Here is a 16,293-nt window from a genome sequence, read left to right as displayed (position 1 = left end):
ACCCACCATGCTTCACAGTTCACACACCCACCATGCTTCATAGTGCGCACACCCACCATGCTTCACAGTTCACACACCCACCATGCTTCACAGTGCGCACACCCACCATGCTTGCAGCAACAACCTTGAATGAAAACAAAGTTGACCGTGAGATTCCTGCTTTTTCACCTCACCAGACGATCAGACCACGGCACCTTGAAACTTTGCTTTGCATATTCCAACAGATAATACTTCAGACATGCCAGTTTGCAAGGCTTACCCTAAGAACCATAGTTCCATAGGCAGCTGTTGTAAAAATGAGGAGGAAAATGCAGTCAAGATACTTTTGTTTCTCCAGTAGTTGCTTGAGGCAGAAATTATAGCATACCAAGTCTGTACTGAGATAGTGTCCTCAAATCGTTTAGCACTATCAGAACACTGAGGCTTTGGCTCCTTCTGGGGGTGGGGGCCTGGCTGCTCAGTGCGGTACATACCAAAACAGGTTTGGACACAAGCAGTCTGGTGTGTCCACCCATCGGCAGGCATGCTGCAAGTCAGCAACACACACAGTCAGCATGCCTAAAGAAAGAGGAGCTTAACTCTGCTTCTTTGGCCTCAATCTTCTCGCCGGCTTTGGGGTCAAATGCTATAAAAAAGCTACTTGTCTTTGTGTGTCTTTGGGTGCTTTTTTGCTTGCAATCACTTGCATGCATCTATAGTACTGCTCATGAGGTACTAAAATTTTGTGCATAATTCCTGTGGGTGAGTCACTTCAGTTAGAAATCACACAAATAAGTGGTGGAATTACTATTTGCAGCTTTAGCAGAGATTAAAAGATTAAGACTATGAGTGAGCTGTCGGTAAACAGCTAAACAACCAGCAAATCAGCTTTTACATTCTGATACCCTCTAAAACCTTGACAGCCAGGACCACTCTCACCCTAGACAACTGAGAGAACACCACCTCTTCTTAATTAGTTTATTTGACTCCAGACAATGAAATGCCAGGTTACCAGAGTATTAGATATCTAATCTTAGAGCCTGTAAAAGTGTGTGTGTCAAGTCAACCCCAGTCTCAACATGAGAAGTTTGTAAGAGTGAGTCATTCCTCCATGATGTCAAGCAGACACATCCCAGAGGGACATGGGGGGGGGGATCAGTGGAAAGAGTACCCATTCCTAAAGGTAAAAGTAAAAGTCACCCATTAAAATACTACTTGAGTAAAAGTCTAAAAGTATTTGGTTTAAAATATACTTAAGTATCAAACGTAAATGTAATTTATCAAATATACTTAAGTATCAAAGGTAGATGTAAAAGTATAAACTATTTAAAATTCCTTATATTATACAAAGCAGACAGCACCAATTTCATGTTTTTAAAATTGATAGATAGCCAGGAGCACACTCCAACACTCAGACATTATTTACAAAAGATGCATTTGTGTTTAGTGAGTCTGCCAGACCATAGGCGGTAGGGATGACCACGTGTTCTCTTGATAAGTGTGAATTTCACAAATTTCTGGTCCTGCTAAGGACTGAAAATGTAACAATTACCTTTGGTTGTCAGGGAAAATGTATGGACTTAAATGTACAATATTGTCTATAGGAATGTAGTGAGGTAAAAGTAAAAGTTGTCAAAAATATAAATAGTAAAGTACAGATACCCCCAAAAACGACTGAAGTAGTACTAAAGTATTTTTACTTTAGTACTTTACATCACCGGAAAAAATGATTTAGTTACTAAACTAACCAGCCCCCCAAAAATTCCCTCCGCATTCATTCATCTGTGGCGTTTGGTATGGTATTGCATGCCTGAGATGTTACAGTAGTAGTAGAGAGTAGGCTCTGCACTTGGCCTTTCCTTGTCGTCTTTGTCAAATCATGTTGTCAGAACTGAAGGATGTTGTGGGAAGGGTTAAGAGAAGGAAAGAGCTCTAGGACAATGTTGCTTGAAGGCGAGCCACTGTCATTGTATAGGTTATGATTTAGCTTTTCATCCTTGAAAGACTTTCACATAAAACATGTTACGAAATCACCACTTATGATGTCAAATTTGTTCACATTATGCATTCAGTGACATCAGGAGCAGTCAAAGGCTGAATCCCAAATCACAACCTTCCCACGCCACCGCCATATGCACAAGTGTCCCAAAACTGAGGGAGTGAAAATGATCAAGGGTGTACGTGCTAATTAGGCCCTCCAATAACCATTTTGACCAAGCAAGCAAGGATGCAGGCTCCAGAGCGAAGTGCTATCGCAACACACACCCTGACATGTTTGGAGTTTGCACAATTTCCTACAAAATAATGGAGATACGTGCGTAATTATGACACGTGTGTTTGTGTCTGATTTAGAGACTTGACACATAAAACAGACGGAATACGTCTCAAATTAAATGTTTAACAGTTACTGAGGTAAAACGACAGGCGATTTGAATTTCATTCTCGTTTAACTATTTAAAACGGGAACATGAATTGCATCATTCAAGTCAGGAGTGTGACTCGAAGTTGATGGGTTTACTGATCCCTTCGCTACTCTGGAAGTCACCCTCTGAGTTTCATCAGCAACACATAACAACTGAGGGCCCACCGAGCGAGGGGGTAGTTTGGGATTCACCGATTCTGCTCAAAATCATAGAATAGACATCAAATTGCTGTGGTTTTTCATGTTCTATTAATTCAATTCCACATTTGACCATTTTGTCATTTGGTTTTCACTGCAGTGTATTGTATTGTGTGAGGTTGGGTGTAGGTGGGAGAGAGGGGGCCGAGCCAGTACAGGTCAATATTTGTGAAGCAGCGCCGGCCAGACTTTATAAAGCAGGTCGTTTGTTTATGATAGCAGAGGGGAAGGTGCAGCATTGATGCAGGAGATGAGGAGGACAATAAACCACATGTCCATAGAGACAGACAAGCATTGTTGTATAAGAGGGGTTGAATGGTGACCTGTTGTTATTCAACCATAGAAGGTGAAAGTAATGTAGTAGGCCTACTTTAAAGCTGAGTGATCATGTATATGATACTAGGTGGAAAACATATTACACTATACGCACACAACATACATGTAGGGTCTAACAAACAAGGTAGCCTTCACTACTTTGAATAAAGGGAACAGACAACCATCTCTGGGTGCCTGTGACTTCTCCTGATGAGAATCACAATGCAAAAATGCATAGGTAAACAAGGAGTGGCTGTTGCTTAGGAACGAGCAGAGGGAGAAGGTTTGTAGAGCAGGCTCTGTGATAAGAGAGAGAGAGGGGGGGGGGGTTGTGTGTCACTGGCAGGGGTTGTGTGTTTGAGAAGACACAGACTGCATCCCAAGCCTGACAAACACACACACACACACAACGACAGTGCAGTGAATGAGTCTTTCAGTCACACAACCCTCAAAGACCTACTCTACGTGAGGAACTAAGCAGAGTGGGTAGGGAATAAATTATGAACTGAAGTGTACACACTACTTCCAAGCATCAATTAACTGGCATGAATTTTTAAACCGAATCTTTCTGAGAGTGGAGGATAATGATGTAAATGATGTCATCCTTCACAGTGACGGGAGCTCAGACACTCAATTTAACAATTTGAAGCCGTCAATAGAACATACGGTGCCTTCGGAAAGTATTCAGACCCCTTAACTTTTTCCACATTTTGTTAGGTTACAGCCTTATTCTAAAATTGGTTAAATGCCCCCCCCCCTCATCAATCTGCACAGAATACCAGATAATGACAAAGCAAAAATAGGATTAAAGAAATGTTTGCTTTAAAAAAAAATCAAATTAAGGAAATATCACGTTCAGACCCTTCACTTTGTCGAAGCACGATTACAGCCTCAGGTCTTCTTGGGTATGATGCTACAAGTTTGGCACAGGGTATGACGCTACAAGCTACAAGTTTGGCACAGGGTATGACGCTACAAGCTACAAGCTTGGCACAGTGTTGCTGCACAGCTATTTTCATGTCTCTCCAGAGGTGTTCGATCGGGTTCAAGTCCAGGCTCTGGCTGGTCAACTCAAAGACATTCAGAGACATGTCCCGAAGCCACTCATGCGTTGTCTTGGCTGTGATTAGGGTTGTTGTCCTGCTTGAAGGTGAACTTTCAACCCAGTCTGAGGTCCTGAGTGCTCTGGAGCAGGTTTTCATCAAGGATCTCTCTGTACTTTGCTCCATTCATCTTTGCCTCGATCCTGACAAGTCTCCCAGTCCCTGCCGCTGAAGAACATCCCCACAGCATGATGCTGCCTCCACCATGCTTCACCATAGGGATGGTGCCAGGTTTCCTCCAGAAGTGATGCTTGGCATTCAGGCAAAAAAGTTCAATCTTGGTTTCATCAGACCAGAGAATCTTGTTTCTCATGGTCTGAGATTCCTTTAGGTGTCTTTTGGAAAACACCAAGCGCGTTGTCATGTGCCTGATTGGTGGAGTGCTGCAGAGATGGCCGGCCTTCCGGAAGGTTCTCCCATCTCTACAGAGGAACTCTAAAGCTCTGTCAGAGTGACCATCGGGTTATTGGTCACCTCCCTGACCAAGGCCCTTCTCCCCCGATTTCTCAGTTTGGCTGGGCGGCCAGCTCTAGGAAAAGTCTTGGTGGTTCCACACTTCTTCCATTTAAGAATGATGAAGGCCACTGTGTTCTTAGGGTACTTCAATGCTGCAGAAATCATTTAGTACCCTTCCCCAGATCTGTGCCTCGACACTATCCTGTCTCTGAGCTCTATGGAGAATTCCTTTGACCTCATCATTTGGTTTTTGCTCTGCAATGCACTGTCAACTGTGGGACCTTATATAGACAGGTGTGCCTTTCCAAATCATGTCCAATCAATTGAATTTACCACAGGTGGACTCCAATCAAGTTGTAGAAACATCTCAAGGATGATCAATGGAAACAGGATGCACCTGAGCTCAATTTTGAGTCTCATAGGGTCTGAATACTTATGTAAATAAGGTATTTATTTGCTAAAAATATATAAACAAATGTTTTCACTTTGTCATTATGTGGTATTGTGGGTAGATGAGGTTGTTTTATTTAATCCATTTTAGAAAAAGGCTGCAACGTAACAAAATGTGTAAAAAGTCAATACAGTCTGAATACTTTCCGAAGGCTATGTAACTAAGGAGCAGCACCTGAGAGAGCAGGTAGTGATCAAGGTCAAACAGAACAAAGCCACTTTAAGTTTCGACCCATGTGGAAGTTGATTGCCAATTTGCCAAGGGAAAAAAAATTATCACATTGGTTTTGAAGTGACGCTCAAAAACTTGACGGATTTCACTTTCACCGAGCATCTAAGGTTGAGTTTACACAAGCAGCCCAACTCTGAGCTCTTTTTCCACTAATTGGTCTCTTGACCAATCAGATCAGCTCCTTTGCCAAAAATTGGGCAATAAGATCCTTTGCCAATATGATCAGAAATGGCCAGCCTGTGCAAACGCAGCCTAAGTGAATCTAACCCAATTTGTCATCCAAACAGTCCAGAATGCTTAAATAAAGTCAATAAAACATGCATACTGTTGAAAACACACATGGCAATCCCAATGCACGTTATTTAAGGAATAACAATAAGTGTGCATGTACTAACCTGTCCTAGATACAGTTAAACCACATATTGGTAAGGTGACAGACATTATGGGTACTGTAGTACATCATGCTTCAAACCACAGACAACATTCACTCCCTGTCATCCTCCCTCTCCTCTCAGATCAGTCTGTATCGATTCCGACTGATCTCTGCTGCATTACTGTATTAGTGTTGCTGCTTTGGGAGAGCTTAATGCCTGGAAACTCACACTCATCCCCTGGAAGCCATTCCCAGCCAGCCTCTGATGCAATTTTCTGACTGCATTAACATTGAGCTTTGATATGGCCAGGGCAGCGTGGATCATTTTAGGAGCAGTTCTAGCTTCTCTTCTCAGACAGAAATATGAGCAGGCTTCTTAGGTCATCATATTATTTTTAGCCATGTTTTCTATGTCAATGTTGGGTACAGTGGGAGTTCCTAAATGAATTAACAGCATTGTGAGTACATACTTATCAACATATTTTCCACTGTTACATTCTATAGAACTATCAAGGTAAAAAAAACATGTGTGCCATCCTTGGCTGCAACCTTTAGGACCCACGTTTTGTTAGTTATCAACCTGGCCACTACAGACCAATCTGCATGCAGGAAATAGCTTCATTTCATGGTGGTACCATGTTTTCTCACAACATCAGTCCACAGCCACCCTGTGTCTGTTACTTCACACTGTTCTCATGCTCTTCACAACAGTCAAATTATTTTGAACTAGGCTTTGATGTCATAAGGTGAATGCACCAATTTGTAAGTCGCTCTGGATAAGAGCGTCTGCTAAATGACTTAAATGTAATGTAAATGCTTTGAATTTGATAGAAGTTCTGAGGGTGTCTCTTTGGTGTGAAATAAAAGTGCTGAAAACATGTTGGCTCACTATTTAAAAAGAAGATGGAGAACAAGCTAAAGGACAACAAATGCCAGAGTTTTTCCACACGTACAGTCGACTAGTGCTAGCGAACACTACCTAGCAAAATAAATAAATACAAATATTGCGATACGTAACTGTATCGATCCCCCCCTTAACACTTTATTTGGATAGTCTGAAGAGCATCAACAGATGGACAATCAGTAACATATCAACAAACTATCTATTAATCCTAACCCTAGCTCTAACTCTTATTCTAAACCTTACCCTAACTGTAACCTTAGCAAGCAGTTGCTTATCGACAGATAGTCAACACTGTATCGAAATACAGTGTTGGGGGGGTGGCATGGGCAGTTATGGAAGGCATGGGCAGTTATGGAAGGCATGGGCAGTTATGGAAGGCATGGGCAGTTATGGAAGGCATGGGCAGTTATGGAAGGCATGGGCAGTTATGGAAGGTATGGGCAGTTATGGAAGGCATGGGCAGTTATGGAAGACATGGGCAGTTATGGAAGGTATGGGCAGTTATGGAAGGCATGGGCAGTTATGGAAGGCATGGGCAGTTATGGAAGGCATGGGCAGTTATGGAAGGCATGGGCAGTTATGGAAGGCATGGGCAGTTATGGAAGGCATGGGCAGTTATGGAAGGCATGGGCAGTTATGGAAGGTATGGGCAGTTATGGAAGGCATGGGCAGTTATGGAAGACATGGGCAGTTATGGAAGACATGGGCAGTTATGGAAGACATGGGCAGTTATGGAAGGCATGGGCAGTTATGGAAGGTATGGGCAGTTATGGAAGGCATGGGCAGTTATGGAAGACATGGGCAGTTATGGAAGACATGGGCAGTTATGGAAGACATGGGCAGTTATGGAAGACATGGGCAGTTATGGAAGGCATGGGCAGTTATGGAAGGCATGGGCAGTTATGGAAGGCATGGGCAGTTATGGAAGGTATGGGCAGTTATGGAAGGCATGGGCAGTTATGGAAGACATGGGCAGTTATGGAAGACATGGGCAGTTATGGAAGGCATGGGCAGTTATGGAAGACATGGGCAGTTATGGAAGACATGGGCAGTTATGGAAGGCATGGGCAGTTATGGAAGACATGGGCAGTTATGGAAGGCATGGGCAGTTATGGAAGACATGGGCAGTTATGGAAGACATGGGCAGTTATGGAAGGCATGGGCAGTTATGGAAGACATGGGCAGTTATGGAAGACATGGGCAGTTATGGAAGGCATGGGCAGTTATGGAAGACATGGGCAGTTATGGAAGGCATGGGCAGTTATGGAAGGCATGGGCAGTTATGGAAGACATGGGCAGTTATGGAAGACATGGGCAGTTATGGAAGGCATGGGCAGTTATGGAAGACATGGGCAGTTATGGAAGGCATGGGCAGTTATGGAAGACATGGGCAGTTATGGAAGGCATGGGCAGTTATGGAAGACATGGGCAGTTATGGAAGGCATGGGCAGTTATGGAAGGCATGGGCAGTTATGGAAGACATGGGCAGTTATGGAAGACATGGGCAGTTATGGAAGGCATGGGCAGTTATGGAAGACATGGGCAGTTATGGAAGGCATGGGCAGTTATGGAAGGCATGGGCAGTTATGGAAGGCATAGGCAGTTATGGAAGGCATGGGCAGTTATGGAAGGCATGGGCAGTTATAGAAGACATGGACAGTTATGGAAGACATGAGCAGTTATGGAAGGCATGGGCAGTTATGGAAGGCATGGGCAGTTATGGAAGGTATGGGCAGTTATGGAAGACATGGGCAGTTATGGAAGACATGGGCAGTTACGGAAGACATGGGCAGTTATGGAAGGCATGGGCAGTTATGGAAGGCATGGGCAGTTATGGAAGGCATGGGCAGTTATGGAAGACATGGGCAGTTATGGAAGACATGGGCAGTTATGGAAGGCATGGGCAGTTATGGAAGACATGGGCAGTTATGGAAGGCATGGGCAGTTATGGAAGACATGGGCAGTTATGGAAGGCATGGGCAGTTATGGAAGGCATGGGCAGTTATGGAAGACATGGGCAGTTATGGAAGACATGGGCAGTTATGGAAGGCATGGGCAGTTATGGAAGACATGGGCAGTTATGGAAGGCATGGGCAGTTATGGAAGGCATGGGCAGTTATGGAAGACATGGGCAGTTATGGAAGGCATGGGCAGTTATGGAAGGCATGGGCAGTTATGGAAGGCATGGGCAGTTATGGAAGGCATGGGCAGTTATGGAAGACATGGGCAGTTTTTTCGGATGACGGACAAGGCTTTGAGCTTGTCTTTGTAACTGTGGGCCCTTGCATGTGTCTGACTGAGGACTCAGAGCATAGCAGACACAGGAGAAGTCTGTGTTCCTGGAGTCATGGAAGGCTTAAAAAGGCAGGGCCCAGTTTTCCACACCACTGAATGCAGAGGCCCACCCCACTCCCGACCAGCCATAGACACCAATGCAGCTGTGGCGTCTGGGAGCCAAACCTCCGAAAACCACATGAAAAATATGAAAATGTTGTCCTGGTGCCTAAGTTAGAATGGCTGATATTAAATGATAGTGATACTACATAGGGAGAAGAAGAAGAAGTTGGATTAAAATGACTGGATGATGGTCAGACATTTGAAGGTGGTAGTATTGGGCTTGATGTGTCCTGCAGTTTAAGCAGTATAATGTATTTTTGAGGCATGTTACCTCATGAACGGTGGGACCGGACCAACGCAGCTGGAAACATGATGCTGTATATGCATGTGCAGAGGCCACAGAACTATACTGTCCTCTTTGGAGATGTCAGTTGGTGGAAATGTCAATATTCCACCTACCATCTCTTCACTAAACAAGAAAAGCCATGTCGTCTGTATGAGTAAGCCATCAATTACTGAACCTATAGATTTCAGAAAAACAATCCGTCTCTTGCCGCCCACATACATGTGATGTTTCCATGATAGATATCATAGCAAGACAGATAGCAAGAGGCGCTACTGAATCATTGAGGTTTTAATGGGAAGTGGGTTACGGTTGATCTGTAAAGACAAGCAACATACTCCTGCAGTATCCTGCTGACTCACTTCACCAGATGTCCTTTCTAAGAAAGAATCCTAATATTGACTGACTATTTTTCAAGACGATGGATCCCGTTGAAATTCCATGGTATATCAGTAACTAGACTTGCTGTGACTCCTATTACCCAAGGCACCCTGTTGCTGTATATGTACATAGCTACTCAATTACTTCGTCCCCTGCACATCGATTCGGTACTGGTACTCCCTGTATATAGCCATGTTATTACCTCATACCTCTGCACATCGATTCGGTACTGGTACTCCCTGTATATAGCCATGTTATTACCTCATACCTCTGCACATCGATTCGGTACTGGTACTCCCTGTATATAGCCATGTTATTACCTCATACCTCTGCACATCGATTCGGTACTGGTACTCCCTGTATATAGCCATGTTATTACCTCATACTTCTGCACATCGACTCGGTACTGGTACTCCCTGTATATAGCCATGTTATTACCTCATACCTCTGCATATCGCCTCGGTACTGGTACTCCCTGTATATAGCCATGTTATTACCTCATACCTCTGCACATCGATTCGGTACTGGTACTCCCTGTATATAGCCATGTTATTACCTCATACCTCTGCACATCGATTTGGTACTGGTACTCCCTGTATATAGCCATGTTATTACCTCATACCTCTGCATATCGCCTCGGTACTGGTACTCCCTGTATATAGCCATGTTATTACCTCATACCTCTGCACATCGATTTGGTACTGGTACTCCCTGTATATAGCCATGTTATTACCTCATACCTCTGCATATCGCCTCGGTACTGGTACTCCCTGTATATAGCCATGTTATTACCTCATACCTCTGCACATCGATTCGGTACTGGTACTCCCTGTATATAGCCATGTTATTACCTCATACCTCTGCACATCGATTTGGTACTGGTACTCCCTGTATATAGCATGTTATTACCTCATACCTCTGCACATCGATTTGGTACTGGTACTCCCTGTATATAGCCATGTTATTACCTCATACCTCTGCACATCGATTTGGTACTGGTACTCCCTGTATATAGCATGTTATTACCTCATACCTCTGCACATCGATTTGGTACTGGTACTCCCTGTATATAGCCATGTTATTACCTCATACCTCTGCACATCGATTTGGTACTGGTACTCCCTGTATATAGCCATGTTATTACCTCATACCTCTGCACATCGATTTGGTACTGGTACTCCCTGTATATAGCATGTTATTTTTTACTCGTTATTGTTATTCATTATTCACTGTGTATTTATTCCTTGTGTCACTATTTCCAAATGATTTGTTTAATCTTTACCTCTGCATTTCACTGTTAGTCTACACCTGTTGTTTACGAAGCATGTGACAAATACAATTTTATATGATATTTGATTGACACTACCAACCCTACTCACAGAGTTGGAAAGATTCCGCCCCCTCAGCTCACAGTCCTGATGTTGAATAACCGGGAACATTATCAATAGGAAGGTGTGATCTGATCTTCACCACAAACGACTCTCTCTGCCCCTGGAAAATGACTTATTTTATTACCACAAGCTGCCTGGGGGGCATGATGGTGAGAGTCGGGCACAGCTGCCCACTCCACAAGGCTAGTGTTGGAAGGAAGGAGGGAGGGATAGGGGGAGGCTAATGATCCAGTGAGGCTGAGGACAAAGAGACTTAGAGAGATAGACGGGAGCGTGTCCCCCAAACATGATTAAGATGTGTGGTCACATGGTCTTGGTCTCCCTGGTTCACAAACCAAACCAGCCTGAGAGACTGACTAGCTTGATTCTTTGTATGTCACTTGAAATAAGGATGATAATCATGCAGATATTAAGAAGATTTGCTGGTACATTTGTATACTTTTTAGCTAGTATTTCTGAAAGTAGCACTCACGAGCCAAAGGTGGTCCCCGAAAATAGCTTACTACGTCGCATATGTACAGATAGGTGCACCACGTCATTGCTTTCTCTCTTTTTTCTGTGTCCACTGAGCCGTTATGCCCGCTCTGCAACCTCATTGGATAACGCTGGGCAGGCCTCTTGCTAACGGTCACTCAAATGTGAGGGGCTGAAGCTCATTGGCTAAAACTCGAATTGCTAGGGGGCTAGCCCGCGTGGGGGGAAATGTAGGGAAAATGGCATGGCAAAGCTTCTGGAAAATTGGCTAATTGAAGTAAGACAGTCATTCTGCTCATAGATTATGCATGTATGAACTACACATTGACACATCCAGCCCAAAGTTTAAAGTTTAAAAAATACTTTCTCAGTCACCAAAGTACCAGTGCATGTCTTTAACAGTGACTTGAATCCAAACACTGAATGGCCTGTGCAAGTTAAAATACTTAGTAATGTGGAGCTGAATGTTAACCAGATGGAACTGATCAGAGACATACAGTACCAGTCACACCTACTCATTCCAAGGTTTTTCTTTATTTTTACTATTTTCTACATTGTAGAATCAGAATGAATACATCAAAACTATGAAATAACACATATGGAATAATGTAGTAACCAAAAGAGTGTTAAACAAAACAAAATATATTTTATATTTGAGTTTCTTCAAAGTAGCTACCCTTTGCCTTGATGACAACTTTGCACAGTTCCATTTTGAGCTTTAGAGATAGCTCACATAGAGCAGTGACCTAACAAGATCACATCAGCATCGTCATCTCCTTTCTCAGGTTTTCTGATTCTTGTGTGAGCAAAAATCTTGCCCTATGTTTCTGCTTCCAGTATTGAGACACCCAGCTTGTATTTCTGGTTCCCCCTGTACCTCAGAACAATGGTTTGCAAGTCTCAACTTGTTTGTGTGAGTCTCAGACAGTTGCAACATTGGGAGAGCTGTGCTTTACTCAATGGAAATGGAGAGACAAGTATGGAAACGCAATGCAAATCCACCTCTGGATCAACACAAAGGACCCTCAGCCAGGCAACACAGCGCACTAGATCTTTTAAATGTGACCAATGTCCACCATTTTGTTATTTTTTTAATGTTACCTTTATTTAACTAGGCAAGTCAGTTAAGAACCAATTCTTATTTACAATGACGGCCTACCCCGGCCAAACCCGGACTCCCAATCATGTCCAGATGAGATATAGCCTGGATTTGAACCAGGGACTGTAGTGACACCTCTTAAACTGAGATGCAGTGCCTTAGACCGCTGCACCACTCGGGATCCCTGCACTTTTAGAATGAACAGTCAAACACATAGTTACTGTATACCATTTTCTCCATCAACATGAAGGCTATTGATATTGAATGGGTCCATGTATGTCTCCATCGGTCTCTGGCTAGCTTGAGCCTGCAGCCTCCCCCACAATAAAGGAGGGGCAGAGTTTCAAACCAGAGGTGTAGAATTCAGATCACCTCGAGCACATTGTGACTTGTTACAGCCAATTTTTCCATCACTCAGGCCTCAGATGTGTGTGAAAGCCCCTAACAACAAAAGAAAGAAGGGACCACAACCCAACCCAGAATTACCCACCCAAACAGGTTCCTGTCACTGCCGTTACCTGAGACCATGTCACCCGTTACCAGAGGTTACCTGAGACACATGCGTTGTATAAAAAAAAACTGGAAACTCGGGAAAATCTCTGACTTCCGACTTCAGGGGGGTTCAATACAACTGGGAACTCTGTAAAAAAACGAGCACCGACTGGGAAAAATCATTTGGAACGGTCATCCAACTCAGAATTCCAAGTCGGGAACTCAGGCATCTTTCTAGAGCTCTGACTGAAGATTACTGACGTCATGATTTTACCATCCCCCCCCCCCCCCGAGTTCCCAGTTGTTTTGAAAGCACCATCTATATGAGAACTTTTTTTTTGTTAACACGACTGACAAGCCAGCAGGCCACAGGATCTGCTTATTTACCCATCAACTGCGAAACAGCTTGAACAAGCTGCCGCCCTCTGTCATTCAATGTCAACTACAGGCTGGATTGTGAAGGGAGAAAATGTGAACCAGAACAGACCCAACCCTGTACTGTTCCATATGAGGGCATGGTGGCAAGCCTGGGCTGATTAAATCCACCCCTACTCCTCTTCCTCAGCCAGGCCAAATGATCTAATTACAGGCTAAGACTTGTTGACTCTGTTATTGTGTGAGGAGCCAACCTGATACTACTGCTGCCCTCCCTCCGTTCCTCCCTCTCTTCACCTCTGCCACTCCCTCCCTTGTGACAGAAACTAGGCCCCTTTCTTACAGCCACTCAATAGGTCAACAATGGGAGTGTTGTGTTCCTCTCACTTCGTGGCCAAACCTCAGGTACTGTGCCTCATTTACAAGCCAAATCAAGAGGCCAGGGTGGGCACAAAGCATGATTACAAAGTTAGCTCAGATGCAAACTGGGAATAGTTATGGGGTACAACTTAGCAATTCACCAATGTTAAAACCGGATTATTGACTCATGATATTAAAAGTGTGATATTAAAAGTGTGTCAGCCCTGCTGACCTAAAACAGTGACCTCATAACTAACAACCACAGAGGGCTGATTTGATACAGTATCACTAGGTTTACGAGACAGAGTGTAAGCTTCTCCAATGATATGTGAGGAGATCCTTGAGGCAACATTTGAGTGAAATTGCTTGATTTTGGGTCTTTCGAGGTCTGATGGATCTATACAACAAAAACTATGGGGTCACTTTGTTTTGAGTGTTTTCACATTTTTAACTGCCAACCTCAATAAAGTTTGTCAGTGCAGAGCATGTTTCTGGTGAAACAGGAACCATGATTTTATCTCTGCTGCAACTTTTAGCAACAGAAACCTACCACAACTAGGCACGCCAAAGGTAACTCTACAAAAACCATTCATGTGAGAATAGCATGTGGAGATGTGAACTGCTTAGGAGATAATGGTAGCACAACACCAGTTTGTTTGTCATCCACTATGAGTCGCAACGAATACCTGCTGATCCTCCTCTGCCTTACAGGAAGATCAACATTCATGCAGGGCTCCGGTGGCCTGATCAGTTCCTGATAAGCAAGCCTGAAATCAAACAGAACCTTACCTGACCATGCAACAGGGTGTGGGGAGAAGCACATTCTAGAATCTAGATACTATTTCATTAATTACTTATTGTTTTAGAGGTAGGCTAGCGCCGGGCCAAAGCAGAATTAGCAAAAATGTATAACCTTTTCAGATTTATGGCCTATGGTCTACTGAGAGTTCCCATGAAAGAGAATTACAAGTATTTCTACACCATGACCATGAACGCTCGCGTGGGCTTGGTCAGGGGGCTTGGTCTCGTGGTCAGGGGGCTTGGTCTCAGGGTCAGGGGGGGCTAGATCAGGGGGCTTGGTCTCCGGGTCAGTGGGGTTGGTCTCGGGGTCAAGGGACTTGGTCTCGGGGCCAGGGGGCTTGGTCTCGAGGTCAGGGGGCTTGGTCTCGGGGTCAGGGGGCTTGGTTACGGGGCTTGGACTAGGGGGCAGGGGGCTTGGTTACAGTTCCCTCCCTTGCTAAAGCACGCCATATATGGCAATGACTCTTAAACAAAACAACAACGATGACAAGTGACAATGATAAACTAACTAGCAATTAGTTTCAGCCAATGAGCTTCAGCCCCTCGCCAGAGAGAGAGAGAGAGATGACGTTGTGCACATATCACGTAGTACACCATTTTCGTGGAGCACTGTTGGCTCATGGGAGATACTTTCAGAACGACTGGCTATAAAGTATACAAAACTACTGGAGAATATCTTTAATTGTATCAACATGAACTTTTTTGTTTCTCGATTTATATTTGTGCAAGTTGTACTTCTGCTTTTCTCGTGACACATTCGCAAATATAGAAAAAAAATGAGGAACACATACAATGTTAAATACATGACCCATATAAACAACTCTATTTGGTTTGAACCAACTATTCACCCATAAAGAAACAAAAATACTGCAGTCACTAACCTCAAAGACACAGGGCTTATGTGTCGGACTCCATGTTAACAGTGGAACAAGTGACAGATCTGAATGACTTAAAAACACAGGGGGAAACCGAGACAACTGCAATGAAAGAAAAATAATCCAAGTAAGGGTGTGCCTCCAGAGAGCAGCGGGACCCAGCGCGGTACAGGAGGTGTGGAACACTGACCTGCCCTCTACCTCTCCCACTCACAGCGATAAAACTCAACTGAAAAGGAGAAGAAGAGAAAGCGAGGCAATGGCTGCTGTTGAAAATGTAAAAAAAAAAGGAGAAGTGTAGTGAAGCAACTTGCCCTGGCTCTCCCTGTGAGTCACACAGCAGGACATCCATTGGTGGGGGGAGTCCTCAGGCAGTGTGGCTGCACCTGGCCAATCACGAACCAGGGTGGGCCCTGTATGCAAATCCTTTCAGGTGAGTCGCGGCAGGTGTTGGGGATTGGCTGTGGGTCAGACGTGGGGAGGGGAGAGCGGGACGTATCAACCAGCAGGCCACACCTTGAGCAATGTGAAAGACAACAGACTGGTTTCTTCTGCGGAGGAGTGCTGGGGAGGGAGTTGGGTGCTGTAAATGCATAGTTCAGTTTACCATTGGTTGAGGACACTTGAACTTTGACCGAGCACTATAGAACAGTCTCATCTTGGTGGTTAAAATCAGTAAATGGAAGACCTGAGAAACACTGGGTTGTAAAAATGTGTCAGAAGAATACAGGGACATTTTCATCATTAAGTGTTCATTAGAGGGTTGTGAGGTGTGAGGTCATTTAGGTAAAGCAAATGAGACAGTCAGAGGTAAATCCAGAGGAGTGGCACTTGAGCCAATAGAGGCCCCATAAAACCAGCTTTATATGTGACTTCAGTGGGAGGTACCAGAATAGTGGGCTATAAAGACAAAGCAGTCTCACATTACTTTGA

At 44.1% G+C, this 16,293-nt stretch overlaps 1 protein-coding gene across 8 annotated transcripts in view; it reads right to left on the bottom strand.

Moving 5' to 3' along the window:
* The window catches only part of LOC123993549 (ETS-related transcription factor Elf-1-like), an 86,317-nt gene that overhangs the window by 51,846 nt on the left and 18,178 nt on the right, over nt 1-16,293 (bottom strand). For 3 of the 8 annotated variants that reach the window (XM_046295824.1, XM_046295825.1, XM_046295826.1), the window contains exon 1: nt 15,367-15,650. The exons of 2 other annotated variants lie outside the window; for them this stretch is intronic. The gene's annotated coding sequence lies outside the window, so the exon portion shown is untranslated. Of the gene's footprint in view, nt 1-106; nt 130-15,366; nt 15,653-16,293 lie in introns of those variants that run through there. 3 more of the 8 variants (XM_046295817.1, XM_046295823.1, XM_046295822.1) reach the window with 2 other exon arrangements.

The sequence above is a fragment of the Oncorhynchus gorbuscha genome, linkage group LG13 (genome assembly GCF_021184085.1).
Source record: "Oncorhynchus gorbuscha isolate QuinsamMale2020 ecotype Even-year linkage group LG13, OgorEven_v1.0, whole genome shotgun sequence".
Taxonomy (NCBI): Eukaryota; Metazoa; Chordata; class Actinopteri; order Salmoniformes; family Salmonidae; genus Oncorhynchus; species Oncorhynchus gorbuscha.
The sequence above is the reverse complement of the archived record's forward strand: the minus strand, read 5'-3'. Positions and strand labels throughout refer to the sequence as shown.